Source organism: Panthera leo, chromosome C2, assembly GCF_018350215.1.
Source record: "Panthera leo isolate Ple1 chromosome C2, P.leo_Ple1_pat1.1, whole genome shotgun sequence".
Taxonomy (NCBI): Eukaryota; Metazoa; Chordata; class Mammalia; order Carnivora; family Felidae; genus Panthera; species Panthera leo.
This window is the reverse complement of record NC_056687.1, coordinates 39,705,001-39,722,148: the sequence shown is the minus strand read 5'-3', so window position 1 is coordinate 39,722,148 and position 17,148 is coordinate 39,705,001. Positions and strand designations below refer to the sequence as shown.

The 17,148-nt window shown below is 36.7% G+C and overlaps 1 long non-coding RNA gene across 2 annotated transcripts in view; it reads right to left on the bottom strand.

Annotated features, from left to right (window-relative positions):
* Nucleotides 1-728: 728 nt before the first annotated feature.
* The window catches only part of LOC122229504, a 102,690-nt gene continuing 86,270 nt past the window's right edge, over nt 729-17,148 (bottom strand). For both annotated transcript variants that reach the window (XR_006207008.1, XR_006207009.1), the window contains 2 exons: nt 7,419-7,548; nt 729-1,049 (listed from right to left, as the gene is read on the bottom strand). This is a non-coding gene — a long non-coding RNA (uncharacterized LOC122229504). The remainder of the gene's footprint in view (nt 1,050-7,418; nt 7,549-17,148) is intronic.

Below are 17,148 nucleotides of genomic sequence, written 5' to 3'. Positions count from 1 at the left end.
GTATTTATTCACTTATAAACACTTTTGAGGCATTATAGTTATGTCTGAATCCATTTATACTAAACCATCAAGATTTTATTTAACTTTCAGTTTTAAGATGATTTTGAAGATTTTTGTGATTTTTAATAAGACAGAAAGACATTTCTGCTAAAATCAAGGTACATTATACCTGTCTTATTTATATTCATGCTTTATAGTTACAGTAACCATAAAGGTAAAAGAGATGAGTTTGGCATAATTCATACCCGAGGATTAAAATACTCACTTCAATGATTAAAATACTCAAATCAATGATTTCTTTTCCAAATATTAACAAAACATAATTTAATAATCTGTTTAATACTGTTTTTTACAGTATTTCATAAAATAGTTTCCTCTTCTTTGAAAACTGGATATTTGCCATTACTGGCTTTTTGTATCTTAGGTTATAATTTGAATGGATGCCCTCTTCTACTCTGTTGGCTCTTGAGGTGTACAATGTCAAGGTTGAGGGTGCTGACTCTGGACACAAACTACCTGGGTCTGTAACCAACTGTGCCATTTTCCAGCTAATCAGACCTGGGGCAAATCACTGAACCTCTCCATGTCCATTTCATGCATATAGAATCAGGATAATATCACCTTAATTTGGCTGTGGAAAGAATGAAATGAGCTAATACATATAAAACACCCAGAATAGGCCTAAACACATAATAAGCAGTAACAAGGTATTGCTTACCTATATTATTGTTCCCAGCTAACCTTTCCATTTTCTCGAGTAATGTCTTTACTTTGAAATTCACTCAATCCTAGATACCTTCACTCTATCAACCTCCCCACCTTTAGTCTATTTCTTTCTCCTTAATTTAAAAAAGAAATCTGTTTTTCTTGTCCTTGATTCCATTATTTTTATAATGGACTTGTTATAGGAATGTGTATCTAACATTGGTTTTTATTATCTAAAAAGATACATTGCAGGTTTCTTTGTGTTGTTGTTTTTCTCCTCGGCATCAGATCCTAAGCTCCTTGGGTTCAGAAAGGATGTGTTGTCATACTCTTCAATCATTTCCCTATTGAAAGATACATATATTTTTTAAACTTGACAATGCAATAACATCTTTATATTATTCTATATTTTAATATTTTTAATGCCAAAGTGACATTTGTATTTAGTATATTTGTACTGACTTGACATACTCAATTTCAAGCCCCCCTATATGTGGAGGGCACCCAACATTATCTATCTCCATAAATAGCATACATCTAAAGAGCCTGGTCCAAAACCAATAAATAATTCTATCTTAGGTCTAAGTGAGGATTTTGTGTGGATATCCCCATTTTTGTTTCTTGTTACACTTTGGTTTAAATTGGGGCATACTGCATGATATTTTGCCATTTCATTCTCTACCTTACACTTTATTTTGTTTTACATTCAATAATGCTACAGTACAAAGTATGACTACTTATAAACAAAAATATAAGTAACATGCCAACTTAGGTGGCATTTAAAAATTTAGAGACATAAGTGTAGGACAGAAATAATCATTGGCAAATTCTAAAAATCTCCTATTTCATATAAAAGGTAGATAACCAACAGAGAAATGAAATGGATTTTCAAAATCCTTTAGTTAGTAAGATATTGAGCCAGAATATATAAGGACAAGCTCTTTTAGTGTGCTTAAACTTTATAGGCAATGCTGTAGGGTCTGCTTGTCAATTCCCTTGTGACGGTTACTAGACAGGTTGTATGAGCTCGCGGGGCAGGATAGCCAAGAGCGTGGACTGTCTAAGGTTGCTCCTTCCAACATTTACTCACAGAGGAATATAAGGTTTGATCAGAGAAGGGTAAGCTACAGAAGGATCTCCTGTTGTACTTCCCTTCCTGGCTCCCATCTCTTTTCAGTGTTCAACATCCCCACAAGGGTCCCCATCTATCAACTTCTCCAAATTCACAGCAGTTAGGCAGCTTCTTCTACTTGACTAAACAACAACACTCAAATAAGGGTATCTCAAAACATATGGATAAGCTTTGTACATTTATAGCCAAACAATGCGTGCAACAATTCCCTATGTTTCAGAGTGTTCGCTATGTTGTAACGTTAAAATGTAGAATTTTTTCTATAATTTCTGAACCCATGCTTTATAGTTCCAGAAATTTACCTCATTTCTCTCTTTGTCAAATCTTGCTTTTAAAAATATATGCCATAAAGAATGAGTCAGACTAGTCAGACATTTAGTCAATGAAAAAGCTAAATGAGTACCCTAAATGTGTGTGGCTGCACATCATTGGTTTTATAGTCTAAGAGAGTTCATGTGTTATTTGGAATATGTAACAACATGATCCTTTTTGAAAAATAAAATAAACTTTGCCCTGAATTCCTCACAATGTTAATAGTAGTTGCACATGAGTAAATCAAGACAGAATTTGTGCCCCCTGGCACAACAGAACATATGTATATATTTGCTCTTCAATCCAATAAGGACTCTAGAGTGCAGAACTACTACCAAGCAAAATAGAAATGAACTTCAATATAAGGGTAATGGGTTTGGTTCTTCAATAAAATAAACCTTAATAGCTATTTCACTTTCTATTTCAAATGGATAGAAATTAAGAGAGGCTCTGGATGTTAGAATTTGGTAAATTAGTAAGTATAAATAATTTACTAAAACAAAGGCATTGTGTTTTCTACACAAATAAGGTGGCCTTTTTGTAAGGCCTATTTCAAGCTACTTTTAAGTGGCCTTCTCTTCATTGTTTTATTCAGTCTTGTAACAAACACTTCGAGAGCAGCTACTATATAAAATACGTAATGCTGGTGAGTAACTCTGAGGGATGTGAAAATAAAATAGACATGAATTTTGTTCTAACGAAGTTGTAAGTCCAATAAAGATATTAGAGGTACATCAAGAATTAGATGACAATGAACAATGTGTGGCTGAAAAACTTTGGGCCACTAATAAAATTATGTAATTAATTGAATTTATGACTGTAAATTTATGCTTGGTAATCTTTTGGAAAGCTGGAATATAATTAATATATTGAATTTAGAAATTTATCTTCATTGGGGCACCTGGGTGGCTCAGTCGGTTGAGCTTCCGACTTCAGCTCAGGTCATGATCTCACAGTTCGTGAGGTCGAGCCCCACATTGGGCTCTGTGATGATGGCTCAGAGCCTGGAGCCTGCTTTGGATTCTGTGTCTCCCTCTCTCTCTGCCCCTCCCCAACTTGTGCTTTGTCTCTCTCTGTCTCTCAAAAATAAATAAATGTAAAAAAAATTTTTTTTAAGAAATTTATCTTCATTTAAAAATATGTTACATATATATTAAAATACATATCTCCTTATACATCTGTTTTTCTTATGTTCAAGGAGGTAATTTGGAAGTTCAAAGATGCCTAAAAGCAGATGAAATAATAAAACAATTTTGAAAATAATTTTAGACATTTCTGATGCAAAGACACACAAGAATGTCCAAACTGCCTGAGTCTGAACTTATTGATAGATACAACAGAAATGATACACAGTACCCGAATGTACATAATGTTCAGACTCCTAGAGAATACTATATTGTTTTTACATGGTTTAATAGGAGAATTGCTAACCCTCGCCTTCTCTACTTCTACTGTAATTGTGAGAATTACAATTTAGGTTACAAGCCACTATTTCAAAACATGAAATAAAAATAAAAAGTCTAATATTACGTTTATATAGTAGAATTTTAAAATAACCATTCATAAACAAAGACCTGGACATGGTTTGTTGAAATCTTCTTAATATGTATCTACACCCAGTTTGGGGATTACTCTCTACCTAAGACTATTATGAGGTTCTTATGATAACACAATCAATAATCATATTTAGTGATGGCCTACTCTATGTACAGCATAAAGAGATATAAAGAAGTATTAAAATGGGGTCTCTGCCTAATTAAGAATAATCTATTTTGGATGATGACAACTAACCCCACAAGCAAAGTCACTTGTACTAAGAGGGTTAAGGCACATTGGTTTGTCACATCAGAAGAGACTTTATAGGTTACAACAGTTTTTATGATAATAGTTGTTGCCTCTGGAGATGCAGAGTCTCACGTACTATGCAGAGATTAGTGGGCACAAGCTATTGTCTTATAAGGGAGCCTGTTCAGAAGCTATTTTCTCCTCATCTCTCTACTGAATGCTTACCTTTGGTTTTACTATCAGAAGGATGCTTATGAGTTTGCCTTTGTTGCTGTCATGAATTATCATAAATTTAGTGGCTTAAAACAGCTCAAATGTATTATTGTATAGTTATGGAGGCAAGAAGTCCGAAATGATCTCACTGGACTAAAATCAAAGTTTGATCAGGGCTGTGTTCCTTCTGGAAGCTCAAGGGGCAAATCTGCCTCCTGCCTTCCCAATTTTTAGAGGCTGCTTGAATTCTTTGGCTACTTGCCCCTTCCTCCATCTTCAAAGCCAGCAGGGTAGCATCTTTAAATCTGTCTCTGACTCTGACTCTTCTGCCCTTCTTCCACATTTAAGGTCACTTCTGATTACATTGGGCCCACCCAGATATTCCCAAATTGTCTCCTTATTTTATTTTATTTTATTTTATTTATTTATTTTTTTAAATATTTTATTTATTTTTGAGACAGAGAGAGACAGAGCATGAGCAGGGGAGGGGCAGAGAGAGAGAGAGAGAGAGAGAGTGAGACACAGAATCTGAAGCAGGCTTCAGGTTCTGAGCTGTCAGCACAGAGCCCGACGCGGGGCTCGAACTCACGAACCATGAGATCATGACCTGAGCTGAAGTTGGACGCTCAAGCGACTGAGCCACCCAGTTGCCCCAGTCTCCTTATTTTAAAGTCAGTTAATTAGCAAACTTAATTCCATCTGCAACTTTAATTCCCCCTCGCCATTTAACAACACATAGTCACAGGTTCTAGGCAGTAGGATGTGGACATCTTGAAGGGACAGCATTTTACTTACCAAAGGTGAGACTAATTTTTAAATCAAGTATGAATCATTGGTTCCACATAACATTGTTGGGCTATTCTAGTTGGAGACTGTTTTTTCAATGGTACCTCCCTAACACCTCTAACATTATAAAGAGCACTGTTGACCTTACTGACATGAATGTGCTATGCTCTTCCTTGTTATTACTATGTCATGGTTAGATGTGTACAAAATGTTAATCTATCTAGCCTTCATCTGGCAGGAGTATTTTTGATGCTTTCTCATATCAGCCCTGGCAGATTCCTAGGAGAGGCAGTAAAAGATATCTGGACAAATTCTGACATGAAATTTCTCATTGAAACAGACCTGGTTTAATACTTTGTTCTAAATTCTGCCCTAGGGATATAGCACATTAGTATTTAATCAAAATTTTATGTAATTGATATTTAATTTTGGACTCAAGCTGCATCCATAGTATTAACCACTGACATATTTAAATGTTTAAGTAACAGATTGCATTTTTCTTTTATCTTTCATATATCTAGCACATATGGGTCCAATAAATATTGCAATATTGAGTCAACAATATCCAATCAAAAGTTAGCTTACAATGAAATACATTTTAAAAATGCATATTTAAATAAATCACTCAATTTTATTGTAAGAAAGATAAACTAGGTGGAACTAGATCAAAATGTTCAAGAAGTTTATTCTGTCATTCATTTCTTCACTTGTTCATTCACTTATGCTCAAATTTTATTTTTATTAAGTGTTTATTTTTGAGACAGTGAGAGAGTACACATGCACGCGTGGGGGAAAGACAGAGAGGGGGAGACAGAGGATCTGAAGTGGGATCTGCACTGACAGCAGAGAGCCCAATGCGGGGCTCAAACTCATGAACCACGAGAGATCATGACCTCAGCTGAAGTCAGATACCTAACTGACTGAGCCACCCAGGCATCCCTATGCTAAAATTTTAGAGGCAAAAGAGATCTTATAGGTCTATTATCAGCTCTTCACTTTGCAAATAAATATATCAAGACCCCTAGCAAAGAATTGCTGAACTTCACTGTTGGCCAGTGAAAGGTCTACAGTTAGAAACTCAGATAACCCAACTCTCAAGCCAATACTTGACCTGTCTCATAGATTTGTCTTAATAAGGAAGCAAAGAATATACAAGAAGAGAGAAGATCTGGAAGGTAGTCTCTGAGAAATCTGCAGTAGTTGTTGATACATTTAAATATCTTAACTTATAAAGAAATGACAGGATGTTCCCACCACCTTCAGTGCCCAGGATATAATTCATGTTCATTGAAGCTGGTTGTGTAGATATGAGGAGCCAGCCCTTAAGGTAAACTTCTCATTCTCTTAAGTATTTTGAGCTAGGAATTTTTTTTTTTCTTTCAAAGAATAATCTCTGCTATTCAATATAGAGATTCGGTAGAGTACTCATTAATATTTTCATAGAGACATTCTAATTTTCATGAAGACAAAATTATTCTAGGTCAGAAGCATAAATGGGCAGAGATGAGATTATTCCCTAAAAGGAATGATGCAGAAATGGGATTGGGATTATGGAGATGGGATTTTTTGAAGCTCTATTCACAATCTGCTAAGGAAATTAGAAAGCGATGAAAGCAATTCCCATGAACAAGTCAGGATATAAACTTGTACCCAGATCATCATTAATGTCTAAGCCATCAGAGACTGTTCTTAATTCTCACATTTTTCTCAAACCCGGCCTAAGGTTATCCTGGTTGAGGCGTTGGGGTAAGGATTGAGCGAAAGTACTAGTATTTCCATGGGACATATTCTGCATTGCAGAAGCAAAAGGCACAGAAATAAAAAGGGTAGACATTATAACTCAACATTACAAAGATTCAGTATATTCTGAGTATGTTTTTACCCTGGAAAAATAAATTACAACAGGTTTTATGTCAAGAGAATGCCTAATGATAAACTAGACTTTACCAAGATAGAATCAGAAATGTTGATCAGTTATATTAAAACAAATATAAATTATGGTTAATATTAGTCATTTAGTAATATCTGACATTACAAGAGAGGGCAGTTTCTTTTTCTACATTTCGCTCATAATCCATTACATAGTAAAGCAGATCTAAGCACAGGATTGTGTTACCAAAGGAGGTTGGAGACTCTCTCCTTGGGGGTCATAAATATAGTTTTCCATCTGCTGGAGACTGTTTAGGTGAAACATGCCTGAAGTCAGGGGCTGGATCAGATGATCTCTGGGGGTCTCTTCTAGCCTTTTGAGTCTTTGAGAGAAATTTCTAATCAGCATGTTAATGAGTACTTTAAATTTGTATTCTGGTTTCCTTGAAGATAATTACCAGAAATGCTAAGTGGAGAACAGCATTTCTAAATACCCGTTTAAAAGAAGAAGACAGAAAGAAAGAAAGAAAGAAAAAAACAAAACACAGTATTCTGCTTAAAAAGAAAAAAAAAAAAGAGGTAATGTGACCCGCTTGATATCAAAGAAGGCAATTACCTGAGAAGGTAGTATGGTTCAGCGGTCTTGGTAACGTCTGAAAAAGTCCAAGGCTACTGGATCTTTTCCCCGTTCTTATGATGTCTTGCTGTGTGACCCAGGGCAAGTCACTTGACCTTAGTTTCCTCATCTGAAAACACAAGACCCCAGGAGTTGTGCTTGATTACCTGACTAATATCAAGCTACAGGAATTAAATGAAGAATGGAATTTCATTTTGGGCTTCGTCACCGCTGTGGCGATGACAGATGGGAATCATATGAATTAGGTTAGCCCCTGAGCTTCATTAACCGACAGAAAGAGAGTCTGAATGACATGGAATGGATGGTAAACTTAACTTTGAAAACCCTTTAAGAAACCTTAATTTAGATATCATGTAGGTGATACATACAGCAAAGATTTATTTCTATTTCTGCATTATGGAAAATCAATTGTAATATTACCCTATGTGTTTCATTAATCTAGTTACTCCAAAACTGGCTCTGGGAAAAACATGTACTAGGTTAGCCCAATATCTCTTCTTTTTGTACTTAGTTTTTCAAGAGGAAAAAAACTTTTTTTATTAATATTGACATACAGCTTCTTTAGAAGTAAAACAAAAGTGTATTAGTCCAAATTATTTTTCTCCCTCTGTCCTTTCCTTCTCTACCTATAGTAAAATAAGTTTAATCTGAATTTTTAGATTTCTTGTCATAAAACATGATTTTCTCTGGCTCACTAAACTGGTAGTCTTCCAAAACTGGCACATAGGGTTAAAGACTTAGCCGTGTGCTATTTTCTTTCAGCTCCTTTTTTTTTTCTACCAGAGATCACTGCTTGTTTTAATAAACATACCCTAAAGAAGAAATCCAATGAGGTAGGAATTAAACAAACTTATGTTTGACACACTCTTTAGAGAAGACAAATAACAAATTAAAAAAAAAAACAAAACCTAAGATGATATAAAGATGAATTGATGTTATGTTTGTGACCAAGTTTGGAAAACTGAAACATTTATACAAGATTAGATGCCTGAGTACTACTGATGGCCATGATCTACATTTCCATAAACTATATATTTCCATTAAAGTGAAATATATAAATTTCCATTAAAGTGAAAGAGCCAGATCCATCCTGAAAAAGTAGTTAGCATTTTGTTAGAGACTGCAATTGTATGCAGCCTTTTGTTCACAAACACTAAAGAGAGGGCAGGGATAGCACTGGAAATACTGCTCTACATAAAGGTTTAGGGAATCATAAATTCTGGTTCCGACTCTGCTATTCAGCTTTTAGATGTCATTATACCTTAGTCCCACCATCTGTACAGTATGAATAATCATATTTTGCTAACTCACAGGTGTGTTGTAAAAAATAGACAATAAAAAGTAACTCTGAACATACAACCATTCTCAGAGCCCTCATAATAAGGAAAACAAATGGTTAAGAGATACAAAACAAATGGGTTGAACTTTACAATAAAATTCTGAGAATGACATTTAACTTGATATAAAAAAATTATCTAACAATGTTTACCTACCAAAATTCTCATATAACTTAACTTTATTTGCAAAATATACATGATTTGGACTTTGGAATGAAATTCCAAATAAAGTGAAATTCCAAATCCAAATCATGTATACTTTGTGAATAAAATTTTATTCCAAAGTCTTTAAAGGACAGGAAAGGAGAAAACACATCCTGAACCTACAGAGTTTTGTTTTTGTTTTTTGTTTTTTTTTATCTCTCTGTTGAGGGATCAGCTAATGGTAGATTCTCACTATATGTCTATGCAGTATTTAATATGAAATTATACCTTTAACTGAAAAAATGAACAGTATACTTTATCAGAAGAGCATGGACCAGGGCAACTATTAAGAGTGGAAGGAACACAGGGTGCCTGAGTGACTCAGTCTGTGAAGCATCTGACTTCAGCTCAGGTCATGATCTCATGGTTTGTGGGTTCAGGTTCAAGCCCCACATCGAGCTCTGTGGTGACAGCCACAGAGCCTGGAGCCTGCTTTGGATTCTGTGTCTCCCTCTCTCTCTGCCCCTCCCCTGCTCATGCTTTGTCTCTCTCTGTCTCTCAAAAATAAATAAACATTAAAAAAAATAAATAAATAAAACAAAATAAAAGAAGAAGAAGAAGAAGAGTAGAAGAAACACATTTTCGTTCCAGGTGTTGACATTTATTACAACACACGGGTAAAATGCCCAGACAGCTTTTGTGTCTCTCCCTTCTAAATTTTGAATTCCAAGCATACCAAATCCACATGCCCAATTTGATCAGCTAACCCCAGATATTCAGAGTACATATATGTTCCCTAAGCTCCCACTTTTGCTTATTAATGGCCTATTCCCAAAATAGGAAAAATTATTGTGAACCAGGAAATCACCCCAGGTGGTGACTTTTAAAAAGCAGAGGGGAAGTTAGGGGCACCTGGGTGGCTCAGTCAGTTAAGCATCTGACTTCGGCTCAGGTCATGATCTCATGGGTTGTGAGTTTGAGCCCTGCGTCGGGCTCTGTGCTGACAGCTCGGAGCCTGGAGCCTGCTTCGGATTCTGTGTCTCCTTCTCTCTCCACCCCTCCCCAACTTGGGCTCTGTCTCTCTATGTCTCTCAAAACATAAATAAATGTTAAAAAAAAGAAAAATTTTAAAAGCAGAGGGGAGGTGGGTGGGGGGATGAGTTAAATAGGTGAGGGGGATTAAGGAGTGCACTTGTGATGAGCACCGAGTGTTGTATGGAAGTGTTGAATCATTGTACTGTACACCTGAAATTAATATCACACTGTATATTAACTAACCGGAGTTTATTTTTTTTAAATTTTAATGTGTATTTATTTTTGAGAGAGAGAGTGAGAGACAGAGTGTGAGTGGGGAATGGCAGACAGAGAAGGAAACAAAGAATCTGAGGCAGGCTCTAGGCTCTGAGCTGTCATCACAGAGCCCCACACGGGGTTCGAATCCACAAACTGGGAGATCATGACCTGAGCCGAAGTCGAACACTCAACCGACTGAGCCACCCAGGTGCCCCACTAACCGGAACTTAAATAAAAACTTTAGGGGAGCCTGGGTGTCTCAGTTGGTTAAGCGACCAATCCTTGGTTTTGGTTCAGGTCATGATCTCAGATTTCATGAGTTTAAGCCCCGAGTCAGGCTCTGTACCAGCAGCATGGTTCCTGTTTGGGATTCTCTCTCTCTCCCCCTCTCTCTCTGCCCCTCCCCCACTTGCTCTGTCTCTCTCTCAAAATAAATAAACTTAAAAATCCTTTTTAAAAAAGCATATTACTGAATGTTAGTAAGCCTTTGGTATATGGGAGAAAGATAACACTCTCACTTCCTTTTCTTCATGCTTGAGAGAACATTTGCTACCATCTGTAGCCCAACAATTTTTGTCTTAACCCCTTTGCCCTCCATGGGAGAAAATCAGAGTTAAGACATGCAGAGACGGGGGCGCCTGGGTGGCTCAGGTCACGATCTCGCGGTTCGTGAGTTCAAGCCCCGCGTCGGGCTCTGTGCTGAAGGCTCAGAGCCTGGAGCCTGTTTCGGATTCTGTGTCTCCCTCTTTCTGACCCTTCCCCGTTCATGCTCTGTCTCTCTCTGTCTCAAAAATAAATAAACGTTAAAAAAATAATTTAATTAAAAAAAAAAGACATGCAGAGATGAAAGTTGTGTTTACAAATTCCTTTCCTTATATGACTTTCTGGGAAGATTTTGCCCTCAGCATACCTCTTTCTTTTACCAACCTCCCTTGGCTTCTTCCTTTTGTGAAATTTGAACTTCTCTTTTTTTATCTTTATTTTATTTTTTAATTTGGGAGAGAGAGAGAGAGAGAGAGAGGTACAGGGAAAGAGAGAATCTGTTTTTCTTTTTTAAGGAGGGTGTCACATCTCTCCCCTGTTTTATTATTATTTTTATTATTATTTATGTTGAGAGAGAGTGAAACAGAGCACATGAGCGGGGGAGGCACAGAGAGAGGGAGAGAGAGAGAATCCCAAGCAGGCTCCTCACTGTCAGCACAGAGCCTGAGGTGGGGCTCGATTTCATGAACTGTAAGATTATGACCTCAGCTGAAGAGCTGGACACTTAACTGACTAAGCCACTCAGGTGTCCCTGAGAAGGAGAGAATCTTAAGCAGGCTTGATGTTCAGCGTGGAGCAACCTGGGGCTTGATCCCACAACACTGGGATCCTGACCTGAGCCGAAATCAAGAGTCAGACACACAACCAACTGAGCCATCCAGGTGCCCTGAAATTTGAGCTTCTTTTTTAAATTTTTTTTTTTCAACGTTTATTTATTTTGGGGACAGAGAGAGACAGAGCATGAACGGGGGAGGGGCAGAGAGAGAGGGAGACACAGAATCGGAAACAGGCTCCAGGCTCCGAGCCATCAGCCCAGAGCCTGACACGGGGCTCGAACTCATGGACCGTGAGATCGTGACCTGGCTGAAGTCGGACGCTCAACCGACTGCGCCACCCAGGCGCCCCTGAGCTTCTTAAAAGAAAAATGAGATAAGTAACACAATTAAATATGTTGAAAACCCCTGCTTTTAAGTGTTAGGAAAGTAGGAAGAAAAGATAATGTCAAGTATGGGTAGTCAAAATTGTGAAAATCATGAACAGTGAATGAAAAGCATGGGTCAGAGAAAAGGGCCATTTTGTTTTGTGATTCCCATCAGTGACCTTCCCACCTGCCATTTCATTGGTGTAGTGCAGAAGGTCACAATACTTTGAGGTAAAGAGCAAGTGATGGTGAGAAAGAAAGCAAAGTCAGCAGGTATAAAATACACTTCAAAATTTTGAGAGTTCTCCAAGAAGGGTAGGAAGTGATGTCATCTATTGAGAAAGAAGTAAATGGATGGAATTGTGAGTGGAGAAAAAAAACAGAGAAGTTCTAGAAGGGTCACTGTGCTGAGTTCCCTTGGAATCAACAATATTTTGTTGTTTATAAGGAACAAATTTTTTCCCTAACATTTTAACAACTGATGGCAACTAAGCATCACTGCTGGCTCAGTCTTGATGTAACTGCTGTTTCCAGCACATATGGGAACTCCATCATGGCTATTCATATTGTCACTTAAATTGAGTTATGTGCATTGCTGAAAATGTCATCAAAAAGATTACTTACTTTGTGATTCAGTATTGAAACAATAAGTTATTTTGTACTCAGAAAGGCATGTACTCAGAGCAGTGGAGCATGAATTAGATATTAATGAAGCAAATATTCATGGGGGGGGGGGGGAGATGAACACAACTCTATAAATTTCTTGTAAAGAACAACCAAAAGCTCTAATGAGATCCAAGAATGTAAGACATATATTTATTACTGAGTTGTTTATAAAAAGGTTGGCTATCACACACCAAGCAACGCAACTGAAGGAAAGGAAAATTGCATACACCTCAGAACAGATGAATGCACTTTTACATCAATGAGAAATTGGTGTGACCAATCCAATTGTAGCCCAGGATTATCTTTAAGGTCCTTCACATCCGCTGGTCAGAAACTTCCAGCTAATTGAATAGTAGCACTTTCCCTTCCAGCAACATGTGATTCAACTGAAGAAAACTGAATAAATATATGTTGAATCAAATAGGATAAGCTGATGAATACTGGAGCTCTTTGACATGCTGTAAAATTATAGTGTCAATACCAAAGCACTAAATGAAGGTCGTGAGCATTGATAAAGAAAGGCAATGTATCACCATGACGCTGTGTATAACTGCCAATGACCAAATGTTTCCTTCATGGTGAATTTTAACTTCAAGCTATTTCTGAAAAATATCTCCTCAAAAATGCTACTCTGTATTTGCATACATATGTATGGGTACACACTTGTGCACACACATGCACACATGCAGATGGCTGGGGAATGGCTAAGCTGATAAACGAGATAAATGCTTTCTGAAAGAGGTAACCAGGAAGCTTTCTTCACAAGTGTTAATATTTTACTTCATTTATATATTTTTTAATGTTTGTTTATTTTTGAGAGAGAGAGAGACAGAGCATGAGGAGGGGTGGGGCAGACAGAGAGGGAGACACAGAATCCGAAGCAGGCTCCAGGCTCTGAGCTGCCAGAACAAAGCCCAACATGGGGCTGGGACTCACAAACCATGAGATCATGACCTCAGCCGAAGTCAGATGTTTAACCGACTGAGCCACCCAGGCGCCCCAATATTTTATTTCTTGATTTTAGTTTGTTAGTGTACATCCACTGGACTAGTTTAAAAATAAGCTTACTGAAACTATAATGACTTGTCATTATTCCTGCCAATGTGAGTGAACAACCGCAACCTCATGATTTTCAATCAGCTAACCATGTAGTCACCATCTGAAGCAGGTCCTTGTTTTGAAAGAAAACTCTCTATTAACACATTGTAGTAAGACTTATAAAGTGTCAGATATCAAAAACTGCCAAATGGGGAACACCAGAGGGGCTCAGTCGGTTGAGCGTCCAGCTTTGGCTCAGGTCATGATCTTACAGTTTCTGAGTTTGAGCCCTGCATCAGGCTCTGTGTTAATAGCTCTGAGCCTGCAGCCTGCTTCGGATTCTGTGTCTCCCTCTCTCTCTGCCCCTCTCCTGCTCGCACTCTGTCTCTCTCTCTCTCTCTTTCAAAATATGAATAAACATTAAAAAAATGTAGAAAAACTGCCAAAAGGAAGTCAAGAGTCTAGATGAAAATTTTGAAGAAAATAGTGAAGATGGAAGAAGTAACTTCATCCACAACATACTTAGCAGCCCAGGGAATGACAATTGGTATGAAAACATGCTCATTGATGAATAAGTCAAAAAGCGATTCAAAAGAGTGGAATCTGAAAGCGAATATATTTTAGAAATTCCAAAAGCAATTGGGATTGAGATTTAGAAAAGTTATATAACCTGCCCAAAACGATAGTTTGCTTATAAATTACATTTCAAAACTTTTGCACATCTAAATAAGCCTAAAATAGCTCATGCAATAACTATAAAATTTTTGAAAATAAAAGTTTCAAGAAGGTATTATATCACAGCTTAATTGGCTGAATTGCTTCCTTCTCAATTGCAAATAAAATAACGGCACTTCTAAGAATTGATGGCATCTTAAATGAAGTAGTGTAACAGGAATTTTTGTGATGTTATTTGCCATTTTTCTATGTACTCTCATTCATTGATCTGTGCAACCCATAATAAGTAGCAACTTTGTTCTAGGAATTCCATTAAAAACTAAGGATAAAAAGGCTAATGAGGCATAGTCTTTTGATCCATGTGTTTGCAGTCTAGCATAAATAACTATAAGGTGATAAGGTGTATGTAATAATGCTATTATTGGAGTGTTTATAAGGAAGTCACTGGCTCTCTGCCTGGGAGATCTTGAGAAAATTTAACAGAAGAGAAAATAGAGATTAAATCATGAATAAGAGTTCATTAGACAAATAATAATAACAAAAAAACAAGGAACTTATTTTGAGCAGAGAGAACAATATATGCCAAAGGCCCAGTGGTAGTAAAGGGTCCTAGGATGTTCAACAGGTAGGGTGAAGATAACAATCACAGAAACATTAGCAGCAACTTACAGGGGTAAATTGGAACCAGGTTTCGAAATATCCTCTGTAGTAATGGGAAATACTAAAGAATTTTTCCCAGCATTTTATTTTTATTTTTTTTTATTGCGGTAAAATATACATGACAAAATATATAGCATTTTAACTACTCTTAAGTGTACAGTTCAGTACTGTTACATACATTTACATGGTGGTGCTGACATTTGATGTTTGAGATAATTTTGTGGTGGATGAACTGGAAATTCAAAGCCAATAAATAAAAGATGAATTCAACATTTCAATTGAGATATGATCGGATTAAAGTTAGAATTGGAGACTACTGTTAAGAGGGAGACAATTAAAACAAAGTTTGCAGGAAGAGGATTATTTGAGGGGAATACCAATGAGTTCCACTGCAGACATTTTATTTTGATATGTCTATGAAACATCTGTAGGAAGCCCTTCAGTATACAATTGGAAGTAAAGTTTCAGAGCTCAGGGAAGATGTGGAACTAGAGTCATTAGCCTTGTTGAAATGAATTATCTTAAGGAACCTGCATGAAAATGAAGGAAATAAAATCAAGGATGAAATCTTGATGAAACTCAGCCTTTAAGAGCTCACTAAGAATAAGGAGTCAATAAGGGACACTGTGTGGGAATAGCAGAGAAAAGAACTAAGAAAGACATTGTAAACCTCAAATAAGGAAAGTATTTCAAGGGGCAAAGGCATCTAACAAGCATCATATATTAACATTCCAAGAGAATAAAGCTTTTAAAATTGTTCATTGGATTTGACAATTGAGAGGTCATTGATGCCTCTGGCCAGGAAGAGGTTATGGGCAGAAGTGGACAGAAGAACAATAACAGAAATAATAGGAATAAAAATATAAAAGCATATGAATAATAATAGGTAATATTTATGGAACATTTACACATAACACTTATATAGTGCCAGGCATTGTACAAATGTTATATAACATTATGCCTTTCAATTCCTCTACCAACTTTTTCATGGTAGGTATGAAAATTGTATAGGCTTAGAAGAATTATATAACTTGCCCAAAGACGAATAGCTTTCTACAAATACTAATGCTGAGTTTACACTAGTATATACACCATCGACAAGGAATAAATGGAAACTTTGGATATTTACAAAAGTAAGTATAAAGCATTCTTTCGAGACATTTGACCACAAATGGAGGAAGGGAGATAAGTCAGTACCTCCTGGAAGAGGGAGTAATACTGAGGCAAATTATGGGGGCGGCAAGGGTTGGGTTTTTGTTCTTTTGTTTTTGTTTTTGTTTTTTTGGAGGGGTGGTAGGAGGCAGAGTTGTTTTTAGGTTGAAGAAGACTTAAACTATTTTAATTAGATAAGTAAAACAGAATTTCAATAATGCAAAAGACAAAGAGAATAATTAGTGAAATGAGAGCCCAAAGAAGGAAAGAAAATAAACTTTTTAGTTCATGGGTCAAAGGCTTACTCTCTGAGAATAGGATAAATCTGATCTCAGACACAGAAGAAAAGGAAAAAGGAATGGGTGGCATTACATATAGATAACCGAATATGGTAGTGAAGTTATGGAGTTTTTTACTGAGATTCATCCTTTCTAACTGTGGAGTATGGTTGGGGATTTAAAGAGTGTAGTAAATATTTATAATAAATGTCTCAAAGAATTGGAAAAGAAGAATTTCTTTGAATTCTTTGAATATTTTGATTCTGTTGAATTATAATAGCAAGCACGTTAATGGTTCAGTTTAAAGTAGAAACCATAACTTTGTGTGAATATCAATAAACATCGCTATGTGGTTCACCTTTCCCAGTGTGTAAGGCATTGATGATAAAAGAGAATAGAAGCTGGTGCTTGTATTGATCCATGGACAGTGATTGGTTCAGAGAATGTACTAGAGAGATGAGAAAGGGAGAGTGTTCAGGAAAGTGGTGAAAATATCATAATGGGGAAATATACCAGTACGAGACTGCTAAGCAGGGTGGGGTTGACTATAGAACGGCTGGTTGGGATCAAAGAAGAAATGTGGCCTAGAGAAAGAGACTCAGAGAGAGGAGGTGAGCAATGGGTGTTTGAGAACACCAGAATTTCAGAATTTAAGCTTACAGAAGTACTCCTGAGAGTTGACTAGTTCACATGTTCCATCTTTTGCTAAAGAAGGAGGGATGAGAGATCCCCCAATTAAAATCATGTCCAGAAAATGTAATTTAAAAGTAAATAAGAGTTTG